Source organism: Vanessa tameamea, chromosome W, assembly GCF_037043105.1.
Source record: "Vanessa tameamea isolate UH-Manoa-2023 chromosome W, ilVanTame1 primary haplotype, whole genome shotgun sequence".
In the NCBI taxonomy this organism is placed as follows: Eukaryota; Metazoa; Arthropoda; class Insecta; order Lepidoptera; family Nymphalidae; genus Vanessa; species Vanessa tameamea.
In genome coordinates, this window is record NC_087340.1 from 1,805,782 (window position 1) to 1,825,881 (window position 20,100).

General features: G+C 32.6%; 1 pseudogene; it reads left to right on the forward strand.

Annotated features, from left to right (window-relative positions):
- The first annotated feature begins 977 nt into the window (after positions 1-977).
- Positions 978-20,100, forward strand: part of LOC113403232 (FH1/FH2 domain-containing protein 3-like) — a 195,534-nt pseudogene continuing 176,411 nt past the window's right edge.

The following is a 20,100-nucleotide window of genomic DNA, read 5'->3' on the forward strand; positions in this document are numbered from 1 at the left end:
CCAACAAAGAAAATGAAAAATTAAATCCGGTGTATTGGATAAATAGAACGATTTCAATTTTAAATGAAAGACGGAGCAGGTCAGGGACTTCTAATTTGTTTATGACCCTACGCGGATCACCATCCCCAGCCTCCCGTACGGTCATTGCAGGATGGATAAAAACGCTTTTGAGAGATGCAGGCATTAAAACAACTCCAGGAAGCATACGTTCCGCTGTAGCTTCGAGCAATTGGATTAACAATTTTCCTCTTGATGATATATTGGCTCGAGGAAACTGGAGATCAGCTAATACTTTCCAAAAATTCTAGCAGCGTGAAATTTTATCTTTTTCGAATAGTAATTCTACCTTGACTTCCCTGTTTAATCCTGTGCATTGAAGCAATTTAAGGAATTGTTATAAACTGAATTGATTTAAATGATTCATTTTCATAGCTTAATTATACATATCTTACTTGTAAAAGCAAATTGTTTTCAAATATTTTCATTTGGGTTGAATTATATATAATTACTTTTTCAAATTAAATACTTATTCTTTCACACATTATTTTTATTAAGTCACATTGGCATCTTTTCACCAGGCGATATCAAACAAGTCTCATTATTTAAGCTTCTAATAACGTTCAAGTGGTTTAATAGACGCGTTTTACCTGAAATAAAACGCATATTAAACTACTTACCTTATTAGAAGCTTAGCTTCTATTTCTGCCTGGTGCGTAATTACAGACAATGATTACAAGGGAATCGCTGACTACTACTAGCGCTTCCCACCAGGCCAGATGAAAAGAGAGGGTAGTGCGAAAGAGACATACATATCTGGGTAGAAAGAGAGGTAAAATATGACGGGAACTGGATGAGCCTATCTCATTATTTAAGCTTCTAATAAGGTAAGTAGTTTAATATGCGTTTTATTTCAGGTAAAACGCGTATATTAATTCATCCCTTAGATCGGATAATGAGATTATGGAACCGAATATGAATATTTCGCTCAACGACACGGTGTACTTCGACTGTTCGGACGGCGACATTATGAGGCAGATCTCGGTCGACTCGGGCATCGGCGACGCGTACCACGATAATTCGTTTATGTCAACCCTGGATTCGGAAGAGGACGAGCTCGTTTTGGAGGAGGATTTTAAAGACTCGTGTGATTTCGATGAGTAAGTCCCACATTGATAGTATAATAGCGGCGCACGCCTTAAAAAAACACTGATTGTGGGTATACCCACAACTTTGTAAAAAATTCACATCATCAAGGCAAGACTAAGGCTCTCTCTAAGACTAATATTGTATAAATAACAGTGCGTTCCTATATATTATATTTTTTTTATTAAACAAACAAAAATTACATAAATTTATAGTAAATTTATTTACTACAAACAGTTCTTGATTAATATATCTTCACTTTTAATACAACAATATTTCGCTTAACTACGTAACTCCACTCAAATTTGACTTTCAAAGTAACGAAAACAGTTTTACCGACATTCAAAACGCCATTTTTCGATGAACGAACATTTAAAATGGAGGCCTCTCTAAGGATGTTCGCTAATTTTTATATTGTAATGTATAGACAAAAAAATTAAAAGAATTAATTCATTTTACAGAAATAAAAAGTCTTAAAATATAGATCAGATTTATGCAAAGCAACACTTAATTTATAGTTTTGAAAATAATACAAAAGTAAGATATTATTCGGAATTATCAAAAGTTTTTTTCATACGACCCGGCTTTGTTTAAGCGAACTGTAATTGTAACCGATTTAGTATTTACGACCTTTTGCTTTTGTCTACTGACTTTTGATTTGCCATCAACTCGGCCTACGCTGATTGAACATTACTTTTTCGGTTTGAAGATTAAGATAAGGTGTTATTTTTAATTAGATTTTGTTTTTTTTGTTCTAAAAATTTTATTCTAAGAAATATATTTCAAGGTCAAAGTCGTTTTAGATATAAGATAAAGTAAGAGTTTCTTTGAAAGATATATAAAATTTTATTTATTCAAAACCTTAGTATTATACAATACGTCATATGTCTTGAAAATGCCACTTCATTATACATTATTCATACAATGTATCTGTTTATTAATGAAGGAATAAAAATCTATTCATATAAATTAAATTGTGAGTGTGTTTCTATGACTTATCACTGAAAATAACTTACCTCTTTATAAGTTAATATGGCTATTTGCGAAATACCACGATCCAAATCAAAACTAATGACCTAATTTTGATTTAAGCGTAAAAATGCAGCTATCTAAAAATTTTTATATGTACCTTTCTTGCAATGTCGACGTTCAAAACGCCATTTTTTGTAAATCATTAATTAATATCATAGAATAATTAAGCTTTAATTCGCTTTTTTTTTATTTTGTTTTCTTGTAGTTGAAATAGACTGTAGGTAGATTGGAAAATAGTTTCCGTTCAGTTTAAGTTTTTGTGCATCTAAGGTTGCACTAGTCATATGTGGGTATTCAAAACTATTTAGTACTACCTACTTATAAATGTTTAATAAATTGAAATTATGTTCAATATAACATAATAATAAAAAAATGCGATTTTAATTGTTTAATTATATATAAATGGGAAAATACATCAACATGTTCAGCAGACTGGTTCAACCCACAGGTTTGACAACGATCTCAAATGGTAAAAATTATACTACGTAATACGGAACCTAATTAACCAACCGCTTAACTCTTCTTGTACATGAAAAATATGAATTATAAATTAAAACAACAATCTTTCTATCAGCAAAAAATAAATTCACATAATAAAAAAAATAAAAAACCTAAAACTTTAAAATAAATAATATCTCATAATTGTCTCTTAATTAACTTTTTACTTTTTAATTTAATTTTACAAGAGTCGAGATGGCCCAAGAGCCGAGATGCCCATTGGTTAGAACATGTGCATCATACCAACGTTTCACTACTGAATTTTCATGTGCTTAATTTGTGTTTAAAATTCATCTCGTGCTCGGCGGTGAAGAAAAACATCATGAGGAAACCTGCATTTGTGTAATTTCAACGAAATTGTGCCACATGTGTATTCCACCAAACCGCATTGAAGCAGCCTGGTGGAATTTGCTCCAAACCTTCTCTAAAGGAAGCCCAGAAGTGGGAAATCTGTTAATGTAACATTTTACTTTTTTTTTTGTAAAGATAAATTAGTTTTTAAAAACACTCGCTAAAAGTTACCTAACCATAATCGATGTTTGTTATAGCTTATTTCAGATAATTTTAAAATTACTAGTTGACTTCTAGTTGACTGGGTAGTCGTGCGAACCAAGAATTAGCCGACGTAAAAGTTTTTGCACAAAAAGGGGATTTTTTTGTTCAATGTAGAATCAACATATAATATTTTGGCTTTTAATTAAGTCCTTTTTCTATCTGTAATATTACAAATAATAATATTGTACATTCCTTTTATTTCTAGTCGCAAAAATGCGCTGGTCCTTCGCACTCAACTGTCGGTCCGCGTGCACGCCATCATTGGTAAGTTGTAGAACATTACAATAGCATCTGCTCAGCACTCTCGCCCCATGTCATATTTTTCGACGGATAATGTTAATAAGGCAAATCCAAACCAGATCCACCACACCGCTTCAACTGAAGTTTGCATGCACTGTTAATCCAGGCGACAATACAATCTAGTATTCCATTTTAGTAGTACTAGTACTCTATTTTCTTTGTATTAGTACATAAACTAAATGCAAACTTGTTTTAAAAACCTATTTTTTAATGAATTTACATTGTCTAAAATTTTCAAAAACGTCCTTAAGAGGACTACAAGAGCTAAGTGCCCTTGAGAATCGCACGCACACACTTACAAAATCGACAAAAACGGCAAGCCCGTGAACTAATGGTTAAGCGAGGTAACGAGGTTACGTCCATATATTTTAATAGATGGCGCCAAACCGAGCGAAGTAAGATCAATCATAAATCTCATAAAAAATAGATAGGACAACAGAATTATTTTTATTTCTTTCGATGTTAGTTAACAAATTATTATAAAAAAACTGATTCAATTAAACTTACAATATTTTTATTTATATTTTGTATACAATAAAATAGACAAATCAAATCAAATCAAAAATCTTTATTCAATATAGAAGTGTTTACACTTGCTTATTGATTGTCAAAAATCTACCACCGGTTCGGAATTTAGCACCTCGGACCTGAGAAGAACCGGCGAAAGAAACTCAGCGGGATATTTTTTTTTTTTTTTCGTTTTGCATGTACAATAATTATTATATTTTAGTTATTTGAAACAGCCTGGAGGCGATCATTTCATTCCCAAGGTGTGCAGTCAACTAAAAAGTCATTAGTGTTGTAATATCCTTTAGCACACAAACGCTCTTTAACGATTCTTTTGAATTTTATAATTGAATAATTTTGAACGTTTTCTGGGATCCTGTTGTAAAAACGTATACATTGCCCCAAAAAAGAGTTACTAACCCTGTGTAATCGGGTACTTGGAGTAACAAGTTTATTCTTGTTCCTAGTGTTAATAGAATGTACGTCACAATTTCTGGGAAAATCGTTTATGTTTTTGCGTACATACATAACATTATCAAAAACAAATTGAGAAGCGACAGTCATTATTTTAATTTCTTTAAATTTATCTCTTAACGAATCTTTTGGGCCCAGGTTATAAATTGCACGAATAGCCCTCTTCTGCAGTACAAAAATAGTATTAATGTCAGCTGCATTACCCCAGAGTAGGATGCCATACGACATTATACTGTGGAAATAACTGAAGTACACAAGGCGAGCCGTATCCACATCAGTCAAAAGTCTAATTTTTTTTACCGCATAGGCTGCAGAGCTGAGTCTATTCGCCAACTTATTTATATGGGGGCCCCATTGGAGCTTAGAGTCTATTGTCATACCAAGGAACTCTGTTGATTCTAAAACATCTAATGCTTCCCCGTTTAAGCATACACTCGTTTTGACACATCTTACATTGGGAGTAGTGAATTTAATACATTTAGTCTTTTTACTATTTAACATTAAATTATTAACACTAAACCAATTTACTATTTCAGAGAGAGTATTGTTCACATCGTCATATATTGAAAGACGTCTTTTTATTTTAAAAATTAAAGAAGTATCATCAGCAAACAATACTATCTCGAGTTTATCACCTAGGAGATGTGGCAGGTCATTTATATAAACAAGGAAGAGGAATGGTCCAAGAATTGATCCTTGAGGGACCCCCACAGTAACTGGAGACCCGGGAGATCTCTTTCCATTTACATCAACCCTCTGAATCCGATTGCTCAGATACGAAATCAGAAGACTGAGTGCAGTGTCCCTAATTCCATAATGACGTAGCTTCCTGACCAAAGTTTCGTGTTGCACGCAATCAAAGGCCTTAGATAAATCACAAAATATCCCTAAGGCATCCTGTGACTCCTCCCAGGCCCTGTAAATATTTTTAACGAGCTCAACACCAGCGTCAGTTGTCGAGCGACCCCTTGTAAATCCAAATTGTTTCTTGTGTAGCAACTTGTTATTGTTAAAATGTACTAGCATTTGATTTAGTAATAACTTTTCAAAGATCTTGCTAAGAGTTGGTAGTACAGAGATGGGCCTATAGTTGTTGGGGTCTGATGTACTACCTGACTTAAATATTGGTAATACTCTACTATGTTTCATGAGGTCAGGAAACACGCCACTAAGGACACATTTATTAAATATAGTGACAAGGTAGGGTGCGATTACATCAATTATTGAATTGACTACCTTGACAGAGATCCCCCACAAATCGGCCGTTTTCTTAATATCTAGTGATCTGAAGGAACTTATTACATCACTTACACTTACTGTATTAAATTTAAAGCTAATATCACATTTTTCCACGTGGTTTTTTAATAATGATTCAGCAACGGTAGGAGAGGAATTTAATGAGTTAGTAGTCGAAAATGGAATGTCAGCAAAAAATTTTTCAAAAACAGTTGCAACATCCCGATCTGAGGAAAATAAATTGTTGTCAATAGATAAGCTAAAGTCGGAGATGTTATTTTTGACTCTTCCAGTTTCACAATTAATAATTTTCCATGTCATTTTAATTTTATCAGGTGCGTCAATAATTTTTTTTTTTATATGCAATGATTTAGCTGTATGACATACACGTTTGAACAGTTTAGAGTAGGCACTAACATAACTGATAAATGAAAAAGACAGTTTTAACCTTTTTTTCTTTTATTTATATTATTATACCACAATTAGTTCTTATCTTTACATAGTATAAAACAAAGTCGCTTTCTCTGTCCCTATGTCCCTTTGTACGCTTAAATCTTTAAAACTACACAACGGATTTTGTTGCGGTTTTTTTTAATAGATAGAGTGATTCGAGAGGAAGGTTTTTGTATATAATACATAGACAATATAGTTAAGTAACACTGATAATTTTAAAAGTTTCTAATGTGATGTCGTAAATTTATACATTTTTTTGCGCTTACATTGGAAACGCTGGCTGAACCCTACTAGATAGATCAAAATAATGTACTACAGAATTGTACACCTCAAAAATGTCTACAAAAAAGTCCGCGATGGTATATGTCTATCTCTTAAAGATAGCCCACAATAACATTTTTTTGTCATTTATTTTTTACCACAAATATTGGCCAATTTTCGAAGCGATTTTAACCTATACAGTATTAATCCTTATCCAATTAGGTACATTAAATAAATTGTGCATTCAATATAGATCAATATGGCCCTTTACAGCATGTAATTTAAATGAATATTTTCGAAGATATTACAGTTTTAAAACGCAGGGACATAGCGGTTTGTATTTCCTAATGAGTGAAAACTGTGTGCGTTGTACCTATTTGTTATCACTGTATAGTATAAAACAAAATTGCTTCCGCTGACTGTCTTTTCCTGTCTATGCTTAAATCTTTAAAACTATGCAAAGGATTTTGATGCGGTTTTTTTTAATAGATAGAGTAATACGAGAGGAAGGTTTTTGTATATAATACATAGACAATATAGTTAAGTAACACTGATAATTTTAAAAGTTTCTAATGTGATGTCGTAAATTTATACATTTTTTGCGCTTACATTGTAAACGCTGGCTGAACCCTACTAGATAGATCAAAATAATGTACTACAGAATTGTACACCTCAAAGATGTCTACAAAAAAGTCCGCGATGGTATGTGTCTATCTGTAAGTGATAACCCACAATAAAATTTTTTTGTTATTTATTTTTTACCACAAATATTGGTTAATTTTCGAAGCGATTTTAATCTATACAGCATTAATCCTTATCCAATGAAATACCTTAAACACATTGTTGATTTAATATTGATCTATATGGCCCTTTACAGCATATGATTTAAATGAATATTTTCGAGATATTACAGTTTTAAAAATTGCGGAACGTAGCGTTTGCAGTGGTACCGGCCGGCCGGGGCGGCGGGAGCGTGCTATAGGCGCGTCGGAGGCCACGGTTCTCCCTGTAGCACTTTGAATTTAGCAGCGATCGGACGCGGTTATTATCGGAGCTCTCTAGCGATTGAAATAACAATCCATACTTCCATACTAATATTATAAATGCGAAAGTAACTTTGTCTGTCTGACTGTCTGTCTCGCTTTCACGCCAAAACTACTGGACCGATTTAAATGAAATTTGGTACACAAATAGTCTAGAGCCTGAGAAAGGACATAGGCTTTTTATTTGGAAAAAGTGCTGTGAAGGGTTGAAAAGGGGGATGAAAGGTTGTAAGTTGTTGAAAGTATTGTCATGTTTAGAATTTTTAGAACTAGAAGCATAAAACTTATATTTTAGGCTGTACACATATAAAATAACATAATAACATGACACCCACTCGGGAGGGAATTTTAGATATTCTACCCCTAAATGGGTGAAATAGGGGTTGAACGTTCGTATGGATTTCTTTAAGTTGAAACATGAAACTTTATTTATGGGTTACTGGTTAAAAATGAGTAGATACGTATTTAAGCGTTTCTTGATATTCTACCTCTGAGGGGTGAAATAAGGGATGAAAGTTTTTATGGAAGTCCGTCATTTTTTAAATTAAAAACATAAAAACTGTTTTTGGGATACTGATTAAAAATGAGTAGATACGTATTTAAGCGTTTCTGGATATTTTACGCCTAAGGGGAGAAATAGGGTTAACATTCCGTAAACAGGATAGTCTAGAAGTCTGTAATTTTTGAAGTTAGAAGCTAGAAATTTTATTTTTGGGATACCGATTAAAAATGAGTAGATACATATTTAAGTGTTTCTTAATATTTTACGCCTAAAGGGAAAAAGTAGGGGTTGACATTTCGTATACAGGTGTTAGTCTGGAAGTCCGTCATTTTTAAGTTAGAAGCATGAAATTTTATTTTCGGGCTACCGATTAAAATGAGTTGATACGTATTTAAGCGTTTCTGGATATTTTACGCCAAAGTGGAGAAATAGAGTTTGACATTTCGTATATAGGATAGTTTGGAAGACCGTCATTTTTGAAGTTAGAAGCATGAAACTTTATTTTTGAGCTACTGATTAAAAATGAACAGATACGTATTTAAGCGTTTCTTGATATTTTAGACCTAAAGGGCAAAATAGTTGTTAACATTTCGTATTCAGGTTAGTCTGGAAGTCTATCATTTTGAAGTTAGAAGGTCGAAATTTAATTTTTGGGCTACCGATTAAATATGAGTTGATTCGCATTTAAGCGTTTCTGGATATTCTGCCCTAAGGGTTGAAATTCACACCAATGTGGTATTCAAAGAGGTATTACATTAACGTAACATTTTAAGTTAATTTGTAAATATATTCATATTCTACGCGGGCAAAGCCGCGGGTAAAAGCTAGTACTAAATATTAAAACATACTAATTTTTAACATTTTATAAAAGTTTGATAATCTATTTACACTTATAATAAAATCGTAAGTGTTCGAAATCTGTAGTGTAGTAACCGTGGGGTAACATATAGCGTAGTGTTTGTTTGTTTGTTTTATTAATATCGGTTCACAAAGAAAAAATATATATTCAATTTAAAAAAAAAACATCTAAATATTTACAAGAAAAAAATGTCGTCAAGTCGATTTGGTTGAATCATTGGTTAACTAGGTTAATCATACTATAATAACTCCAGCCAAATTCGATGTGGAATGTTTAATAACAAAGCGTTGCTTAGCAACCAACGTCAGGCAGATGCTCAAAACATTTTTAGAAATATGTACAACAATTATTTTTGATGTTAATAAAAATAAAAATTGATGATTAATAATAAAATATTTAAGACAAAGGACTAAGCGCATTCTTGGTTATAATTATAATACTTATGATCATCTGGAATAATGTAGATCTCAAAAATAATACCTCCAATTTTAAAATGATATCAGAAATTACCTCGTAGTTATATAATTCGCTTTAATAACTTTATCTATCGCCTCCCAAACGACAAGACTCATTTAGATTAATTTTGTGTATATTTGAATGGGTCAATGGGAGGTTTGAGATTACAATTGCTCTAATACTGGAAAAAGCAACGTCTGTTGGTATGCTAGTGTATTAGTATGTTTTTTTAAGCATTAATATTTTATACTTTATTAGGAATGCGCGATAAGTATATATTTTTATTATAATATAAAATTAAAATTATATATTATAAAGTAATGAGTCATCTTATGATTTAATCAAATAAAAATTACATTATTAATTATTATTTATTAGAACTATATATTGGAAGATTAAAAAGTGTCTTATAGGATTTTTTTTCAAATATATCTTTTTAAAAATAACAATGCAAATACAATATTATTATGAGTATAATTAATAGCGTCTTATAAATCATTTAACATAAATTTTATCATAATTACTTAGTTTCATCGTATCATAGTAGTTAAATGCTTAATTTAAATGATATGATAATATATTATTAAATATAAATTGTTATTATTATTATTTATATATGGAATATATTTATATATTATATATTTTTATATGGAAGGTATAAATAATTACAAAACTTATATTAAGAATAAAACTAAATTTGCTTTAAGAAATATTTTTAATAAATCTTTATATTTTGAAACATTAGTCACTATCGGAACTACTGGTAGAAGTTGATGTTGTGCTATCCTCAGTAACATGTATTATAAATTGGTCGGCAACTGTATCACTTAAGTGGTCAAGTTGTGCCATTTTTAATTCCTCTTTGATGACATGCCCGATACATTTTTGCCATGTCGCAGGTGTAATCAAATCCATTGCCTCTCTAAGCAATATTTTTACATCTGCCATTTTAAAACTTTTGTTTTTCCTTGCGACATAGCCTTTTACTTGCCCCCATATCATTTCAATCGGATTTAATTCACAGTGATATGGGGGCAATCTTAGTATTTCAATATTATTATTTTTTGCATATGTGTCTATTGCATATGCCATATATTTATTTTTTTCTTTTTTAACTATATCAATTAAATTTCTTTTTAACATATTTGTTTCAAAGGGGATTCCTTTTTCATTGAGCCATTTTTGGGTATCTGTTTTTAACCATACCATTGTTGGAACTCTTTCAAGTCGCCTTGAGTGGTATGGTGCATTGTCCATCACAACAATTGAGTTTGGCTCAATTTTATTTATTATTTTCATAAACCAGTCTTCAAAAATGTTTGAATTCATTTCTTGATGATAATCACCTTCCCCTTTCTTACTTTCAAAAATTAATTCTCCACCATTTAAAAATCCATCGTCACTTCCTGTAAAAAAAATATAAACATTTATTATAGAGTAATATATTTAATAATATATTTTAAATCAAAACAAAATCATTTAACATTGTTAAATATTTACCAATATGTAATCAGACGTTTTCCTTTTCCTGTTGGGGCTGTTAGTCCCGTAGACAGGCCTTCTCTATGAGCTTCCCGACTGGACTGCACACTTACATCTTGCCATACTTTTGATTTTGTGTGTCCTAAAAAACAAGATTAAAGCTGTTAAATATTAAATGAAAATACAAATGTATTAAAAAGGAATAAATAATATACCTTCGTTAAGCCATGTTTCATCGAGATAGTATATTTTTCGTTTTTCTTCACGGAACTTGATGATTTTTGTTAAATAATCAAATCTCCATCGGACAATATCTCACTTTTCAATTAACATGCTTTTTCTTGACCTTTTCAAGTATTTAATATCCAATTTTTTAATTAGTTTTTGAAAAGTTGTTCTCTTAAAATTTGGAAGAGTTTCATCGTCGTTAACAGCCTGTAACACTTGGGATAATGACGGTGGTTCATTTCGAAAAAAAACTCGTGGAACTTTCTTCTTATGCCACTGAGGTCCATTTCGTCTAACAAATCAATTTTTGTCACGCGTTTTGGTGCTGGTGTCGGCGAATGCACACGTTTTTCATTTTTATACTCAGCCAAAACATTATAAACAGTAGACAAGCTAACGCCGGCGGTTTCCGCTGTCTTTTTGGCAATATCTTTTCGATATATAAACTCATTTTTGGGCCAAGTTTCCTCGACAAGTTTATAAATATTGATGAGGGCAGTTTTTTCTAACGAACTCATGGCAGATTTCTTTGCGCGTTTCTTCTTGGGCAAAGAAAATTTCGCTACAGATCCAATCCCACTCGGACCGGTAATTCAGTATTACTCATCGTAATCTAATATAAACAATATTTGATAACAACAAACTTATAACAATAACGAATTAAAACTAAATAACGATAACAAAATCTAACAATTAATAACAGAACGGAAGAACACCAGAATCAAACACTCGCGAATTGTAAGCAAAGCTAACAACAAAACAAAAATTATGGCGGGCGTATAATGCAACAAAATTACGTAGTTACGTTTCGTTTAACTTTATTTGCGTTAAAAAAATTTTTTTTTAAATTAATTAAAATGTAACCTAAAAATAACCGCAATAAAATTTCTTAAATTTTATCTGATATATAGATTAGAAGAAATTCTAAATATATGTGGTTGAAACAGTGATTATAGTGCTATATTTATGCTAGCCAAAACAAGATGTCTTTTTTTAATCTGTGTGTAATGAAACGTTGTGTGTAATGTTAACATTCTTAACCTGTTGTGGTTATACTACCATTATAATACGACTAAAAATATACACCACCAATTACGAAGAGCCTGTATCGCTATTATATACCTTCCTAAATCTGCCAATTGCTTAAAAAACACTCCAAATATTACAAACCTGCGATTTCTTTACGTCAGTATTAAAATATAGGGTTGTTAGTTTTGTAGTAATATTATAGTGGTAATTAAAGATTTTTAAACTTTTATTTTAAGCTAATTTTCATATAAATTATGTATTGACCTGCTAAATAAAATTTTTGGATTCTGTATTATATTAAAATTTTTGTGTTTAAACAGGAAATTGTGTTATAATGAATATAATTGTAATTATAATAATAATTACTTTTTATTAAGAGTGTATCAACCCTAATTATGATGACTCATGGTTTGTTTACTAAAATTCCAGATCGAATGTGGCTGGAGGTTTAATCATAAATCTCATAAAAATAGATAGGATATTAGAATTATTTGTATTGCTTTTGACTGTTATTCGAAAATGATTAAAAAATAAAACTGATTTAATTAAACTTAAAATAAATATTTATATATAAATATTTATACATAAATATTTGGCACTACAAAAAAAAAACATTTAGTGTTAATTTTTTTACATTTTTTTTACTTTACATTTTGTACATATGTCCTGGAATCTTGCAATCAATATTACATCCACTTCCACTGAAGCTATGGAGCTGAAAGTTGGCACACATATTTAGTCTCGATGACAATGCACGATTCATGAATTGCTGCCATATTCAATCGAATATGGCGGACGTTACAAAAAAATTAAAATTTTTGAATTACGTACAAATGACACTTCTAAATATTCTAGTTCTCTGGTTCACAACAATTACATTTTTTTTACGACTTTTTTTTATTATTAAAGTTAGTTCATACATAACTTTAATTCCTATTATAAACAAAATCGATAAAATTAAACTCTTACGCAATATAAATAGCTTCCGTGTTATTGTTTTCGACTTTCTTTATTCTGTAAAAAATAAATATATGTTAGTAATTATATTTTTATTACTTATAAAATGATGTATTTAAAAAATATGTATCTTATCATGCCCCATAGTACTTTTAATGAAAAATATCAAATTGCTTCGAGTTCATGGGGATCGAATGTACTAAGTCTCGTTTGATGTTAACAATACTTTGACCAAATACTGTATCGTAATATTTAAAATATAGCTCGAAAAATCTGATTCTATGCGAACTGATTGCACATTTTTTCTAATAGATGTTTTCAATATTTAAAATTATATATAAAAAAAATATGTTTACGAATAAAATATTCTTACCATTTAATATCGTTCATATGTATGTTCGGCGCTTAATTTATATAAACGTTTTTTAGTTTTCCTCACGCGTTTCACTTTATTTCCCATATTTACACAATTACAATTTATAACAAATAATATAATAAAAAAACAAGTGCCTAATTACTATTACACTATTTTAACTTAATATATTTATTTACAAGAAAGATTACAAAAAATTACAAAAAAATATCTCGTAACATAATGATGCGGCCAAAAGATCGACACGTCTGTATAGCATCAGGCCTCGGCCGGAAATGTCTGGAAATTTTCATAGCGACAAGTTAAAAATCGAGATATTTGGATCACCAAGACGTAGGATACCCTTTTATTTGCTTATTTTAACCGATTTCTAAACCATAACGAAACTAGAGTATATATGATAAACATATGATAATTATATTTCCATATGACAATTTTTATATTGTGTAAGGATTAAGAAGTTTGCCATATCTCGCAAACCTAAATCGCGCTATCAATGCTGTTACAATTATTTTATATAAAAAAAACACGAAATCAATGCAAATTAAAAATTGTAACATATACATATGACTTCGTAGTCACACATCATCAATCATACTCGTAGTATACATGTTTGATATATCATAAAAAAATTGTAACAATAATGACTTCTAGTTTTTGTTAATTTCTTAGAGAGATTACTACACTCCCAGGGGCGGGAGCTGCGACGGGCGTTGTTCACGCTCAAGCAGATCCTGCAGTCGGACAAGGACCTGGTGCACGAGTTCGTCGCAAACAAGGGCCTCGACTGCCTCATGCAAGTCGCCACCATGCCAGATCACAACTACCTGGACTACATTCTAAGAGCTCTCGGCCAGGTAAATATAAGCTTAAAATAAGTTTGACTTAAAAATATCGATATTTTTTCTTTGAAATGAAACGCACCGGTATTTTTTTTGTATCATAAGGTAGATTCGATTACATACGTAATGTCAAAAAAATCCTTTTTTTTTTATTAAATTCGAATTAAAATTCAGTGATATTATTATATCACACACAAGAATAAAATAATATGTGCAATTATAAATGTTGATAATTCATAATAATGCAACTACAGTGACAATGCTCCAATGGGATTATCATCTGATAAAGAATACATAAAATATACGAACGAGTGTCTACATAAAAATATTTGCGGAAAATCTAAAAAGGAAATGGTACCAATCAAATTGAACACAGGTATTAGATATAAAAATTCAGAATTCGAAGTTTCAAATTTATTTGAAATATTTTTTGATAATATACCTGTTAAGTATTTCTTTGATATATAAACAAATTATTACTTCGAACCTAGTGTAGTACTCGATCTGTTTAATTCTTGAGTCAGTCGCAAATAAACAACGTATAAGTGAACACATATCGTGGTTTTCTTTAAAAACATAATCGTCCTGCAAGCTAATTCAACCTTAACACCAAAACATATGGTCGAATTCGAGCCGGATCGTGAACTAATTACCTGAGCTACGATCGCCCGTCGAGAACACAAGGAACCGAGACCCGAGCGATAACGATGAGTACTACTGCGGAATTATTAAATATATTAGAAGATATTGCAACAAAATTAAAGAAAACTCAAATTAACTTGAAAAAATGTCCGAAATCACGCTTAACAAAGGGTTACGTCGAAGCAAGAATTAAAGTTATCGAAGAGTATTGGTCATCTTTTAAGCAAACTCACGAGGATTTAACTCAAATAACGCCCAAGGAACAAAGGTCAATATTACCGTACTTCGTTAACGAAGATTATTTTATTTACGAAGACTTATATTTGATATTGGTGGCAGATTTACGTGATATATTAACCTCATCTTCTGGATCATCTGTATCGCAAAATTCAAGTACAAGTTCGAACGCAAATAATTCAGACCAACTCATCAGGTTGCCGAGAATTGAATTACCTAGGTTTAGCGGAAATTATGAAGAATGGCTTACGTTCCAGGACTTATTTGTTTCATTAGTGCATGAAAATACTTCATTAAGTGATGTTCAAAAATTACATTATTTAAAGACTAGCATTACTGGAGAAGCCGAAACATTGTTAAAACACGTAAAAATAACACATAAAAATTATGAACAAGCATGGAGTATTTTAAAGTCGAGGTATGGTAATAAAAGATTAATAATAAACTCAGTCTTGAAAAAATTATTTAATCAGAAGAAAATTAATTCTCAATCATCAGTTCAAATAAAAAATTTATTAGACGTCACGACAGATTGTTTAAATAATTTACAAAATTTAAATATTTCCACGGATTCTTGGGATCCTTTAATTATTTTTCTAGTGGTACAGAAGTTGGACCCAGAGTCACATAAAGACTGGGAACAAAATGCCTACAAGGAAGACACAGAAGAATTACCTACCTGGAGTGATTTAAAGAAGTTTTTGCAATCAAAATACCGCACTTTGGAACTTGTAACGTCATCGGGTCCACGTGAAAAACCTGTGAAGGAACGATCTTTTCATGTTGCTACGTCATGTAAAAAATTTTGTTATCTATGTAAGGAAGACCACGCACTTTGCCACTGCAAGGAATTTTCTAAACTGCAACCTACTGAAAGATGTGATTATGTAAAGAAAATCAACCTCAGTTTTAATTGTCTAGTACCGGGACATTCAGCACATCAATGTAGATTGTCCCAGTCATGTAGGATATGCAAACGACGCCATCATACTCTTCTACACGATAAGAAGAAATTTGATACTCCAGTATCGTCGAGCTCAATTCAACCGGAGGTATCACACCACGTCGTAGAAGAACAAGAAGAAGAATTGCAAGTCAATACAATGGTAGCGTCTCATTACAGTATTGGACAAAACACGGGTATAGCACTACTAGCGACAGCAACGGTAATAACTAGAAGCGAGCAAAATCATACAGTTGTTCTACGTGCGCTAATAGACCAAGGTTCGCAGGCATCGTTTATAACGGAGAAGGCGGCTCAAATGCTCAATCTTAACAAACAATCAGCGAGAGGAAGTATCATTGGAGTAGGATCTACAAAAACAAATGTTAAACATGTAGTAACGCTACAGATAGGTTCCATTTGGAATTCTAATTTTGAGCTTAATATACAAGCTTATGTTATGAGCAAGCACCTTACCACTAAGATCCCATCCAAAGCTGTATCTGTTCACCAATGGCCACACCTAGAAGGACTCAACCTGGCAGATTCTAGCTTCCATACACCAGGTCCTATAGATTTGCTTCTAGGCGTAAAGGAATATGCACAAATTCTACAACAACCCCTGATCAAGGGTCCAGCAGGTTCTCCTTGTGCACAAAAGACACACTTGGGTTGGATCTTGTTTGGAGAGATAGACACGAAGCAACAAGAAGAATCATTTCTGGTTCTCCATCATCAAGTAGATGTGGACAACATGCTGAAATCACTGTGGGAGATAGACACTGATAATAAAAGAAAGTATACAAAAGAAGAAGTAATGTGTGAAAAATTATATGAAGAGACATATACAAGAACAAAAGAAGGAAGATATATTGTAAAACTACCTTTTAAAACAAATAATCCAATATCAGTTGACGGGAACACTAAGGAAGTCGCTACAAAAAGGTTACTGCAATTAGAAAAAAGATTTAGAAGATCACCACAGCTGAAAGAAGAATACATTAAAGTTATGAAAGAATATTTAACACTGCAACATATGGAAGAAATACCTGAAAATGAAACAAATAAAGAAAGGGTTGTATACTTACCTCACCACGCAGTAGTCCGCGAAGATAAAGACACGTCGAAAACACGAGTTGTGTTTGATGCTTCTGCGAAGGGTTCAAACTCCGTCTCACTTAATGATGAACTTCTTTTGGGACCACAACTCCAAGAAGACATGAGGAATTTGATTATGAGATGGAGAACGAAACGTGTATGTTACGCAAGTGACATTCAACAGATGTACAGACAAATTATGGTATATAAAGAGGATGCCGATACCTTTCAACGAATTCTGTGGAGAGAAGATTCATCAAAAAATATTAAAGAATATCACTTGCTTCGCGTCACGTTTGGTACTGCTTCTGCACCTTACCTTGCAGTTAAAATTCTGCATCAAATCGCCGAAGATGAAGGCAAAAATCATCCTAAAGCTGCGCGAATTATAAAAGAAGATTTCTATATGGACGATTTGATGTCAGGAGATGACACAACACACAATGCAATCATTACAGCAAAAGAAATATCTTCTAAATTCGGAAAGGGTGGCTTCAAACTTTCAAAATGGTCATCGAATTGTCCTGAATTTATGAGATCCATTGAACCCAGTCAACGAACAACTCATGCACATTTGGATATAAAACTGGATGGTACAGTCAAAGCACTTGGATTGATTTGGAACTTAGGATCAGATGATTTCACATATCGATGTAACTTACCACTTCATCAAACAAATATTACGAAAAGAATAATCTTATCCGATATTCAAAAATTATTCGACCCATTAGGATGGATTTCCCCAATTTTAATTAAAGCTAAAACACTCATACAAAGGCTATGGGTAGAAAAGGTGGATTGGGATGATAAATTAAGTCATAAATTAGAAGAAGAATGGATGATTATTCGTGAAGATTTTAAAAACGTTGAACAAATTCATATTGACCGATGGCTTGGAACAATTAGTTCTGACACTGAAATACAAATCCATGGTTTTAGTGATGCCTCGATGCAAGCATATGCAGCAGTCGCATACATCCGAATAAAAACTGCAGATGGCTTCATCAGGACTAAGCTTATTGCTTCGAGGACTAGAGTCGCACCATTACGTACAATATCTTTACCACGATTAGAGTTGTCAGGAGCATTGTTGTTATCAAGATTACTAAAACAAATCGGACAAGCTATGAGGATACAGATGACACAAATGTATGCCTGGACAGACTCGTCGATTGTAATTGCGTGGCTGTCTGGGGAACCGAATAGATGGAAGCCATTCGTAGCAAACCGAGTAGTAGAAATTATTGAAAACCTCAATAATAACCGTTGGTATCATGTTTCGTCTGAAGAAAATCCTGCAGACATAGCGTCCAGAGGAATGTTACTTGCTGACTTGAAGAATGCTGATCTATGGTGGAAAGGTCCAGCTTGGCTTTCTGAAAAAGAAATAAAATTAAAACAAACAGATGTATATACAGACCTAGAAATAAAAAAAGAAAAAATACAAATTAATTTAAAATTACAACAGGAAGAGGAAGCAGGGAAGGGATTAATGTCACAAATAGAGTAATTTAGATGTCTAAAAGAATTGTTAAAAACTATTACCTACTGCCGAAGATTTTTAAATTTTAAAAGAAACTTAGAGCAAGTAGATGAAAATTTTACAACAGAAGAATTAGAGAAATCACTTTCGTCCTGTATTAAATTAGTACAAAATGAAGAGTTTAGAAATGAAATAGATAGATTAAAAAGGAACTAAGCTGTAAGAGGAGACAGTACTATTAAGACACTCAATCCTTACTTGGATGCGAATGATATCCTCAGAGTGGGCGGTCGCCTTCGGCATGCAAATTTAGATGAACTAGTTAAACACCCTATAATTTTAGGAAACAAAAGTAAATTAGTTACCCTGATTGTTGCCGATGCACATGCTCGAACGCTGCATGGAGGCGTTCAATTGATGCTTTGTTACTTACATAACAAATATTGGATTATACGAGCCAAGGGTTTAGTGAAGACATGCATCCACAAGTGTTTGATATGCGCAAGACAGAGATCAGTTTTCCGGACTCAGATCATGGGAGACCTACCCAAGCAGAGAGTTACTCCTACACGGGCTTTTCTACATAGTGGAGTGGATTTTGCCGGTCCCTTTCAAATATTAATGTCAAGGGGAAGAGGTATGAAACTTCAGAAGGCATACATCTCAGTCTTTGTTTGTATGTCAACTAAAGCCATACACTTAGAGTTAGTAGGAGATCTGAGTGCCGAAGCATTTATTGCTGCATTCAAACGCTTCGTACCTAGAAGAGGGAAATGCACACACATATGGAGTGACCAGGGAAGAAATTTTGTAGGAGCCAATAAGGAGCTAGCGATAGCCTGGGAAGACGCTAATCTGACATTTGAGGGTGACATAGCAAACGAATTGGCATTAGATGGAACTCAATGGCATTTTATACCACCTTACACACCAAACTTCGGTGGCTTATGGGAGGCTGGAGTCAAATCAGTGAAATACCACCTAAAAAGAGTACTGACCAACAACCTTACCTTCGAAGAAATGTCCACGGTGTTGTGCCAAATTGAGGCTTGCTTAAACTCTCGTCCGCTATGTCCTATAGATAATACTGATGCAGATTCGATAGAACCTCTTACTCCTGGCCATTTCTTAATCGGAGAACCACCAATTGTCGTACCTTCACCAGACTTTAAGGATTCAAAAGTACATCATCTATCAAGATGGCAATATACGCAGAAGTTGCTCGGTGATTTCTGGCGAAAGTGGCAACAAGAGTATCTCTCGAGATTACAGCAACGTCCTATATGGCTAAAAAAGACTGAGGAATTAAAAATAGGCGATATAGTCTTGATAAAGACCGATGGTTTGCCTCCCGGCAAATGGTCATTGGGACGTATTGTGGATAAGCATCCTGGTGACGATGGATGTACGAGAGTATACAGCGTAAAATCTGGTAATAGTTTAGTAAAAAGACCAATCACGAAATTA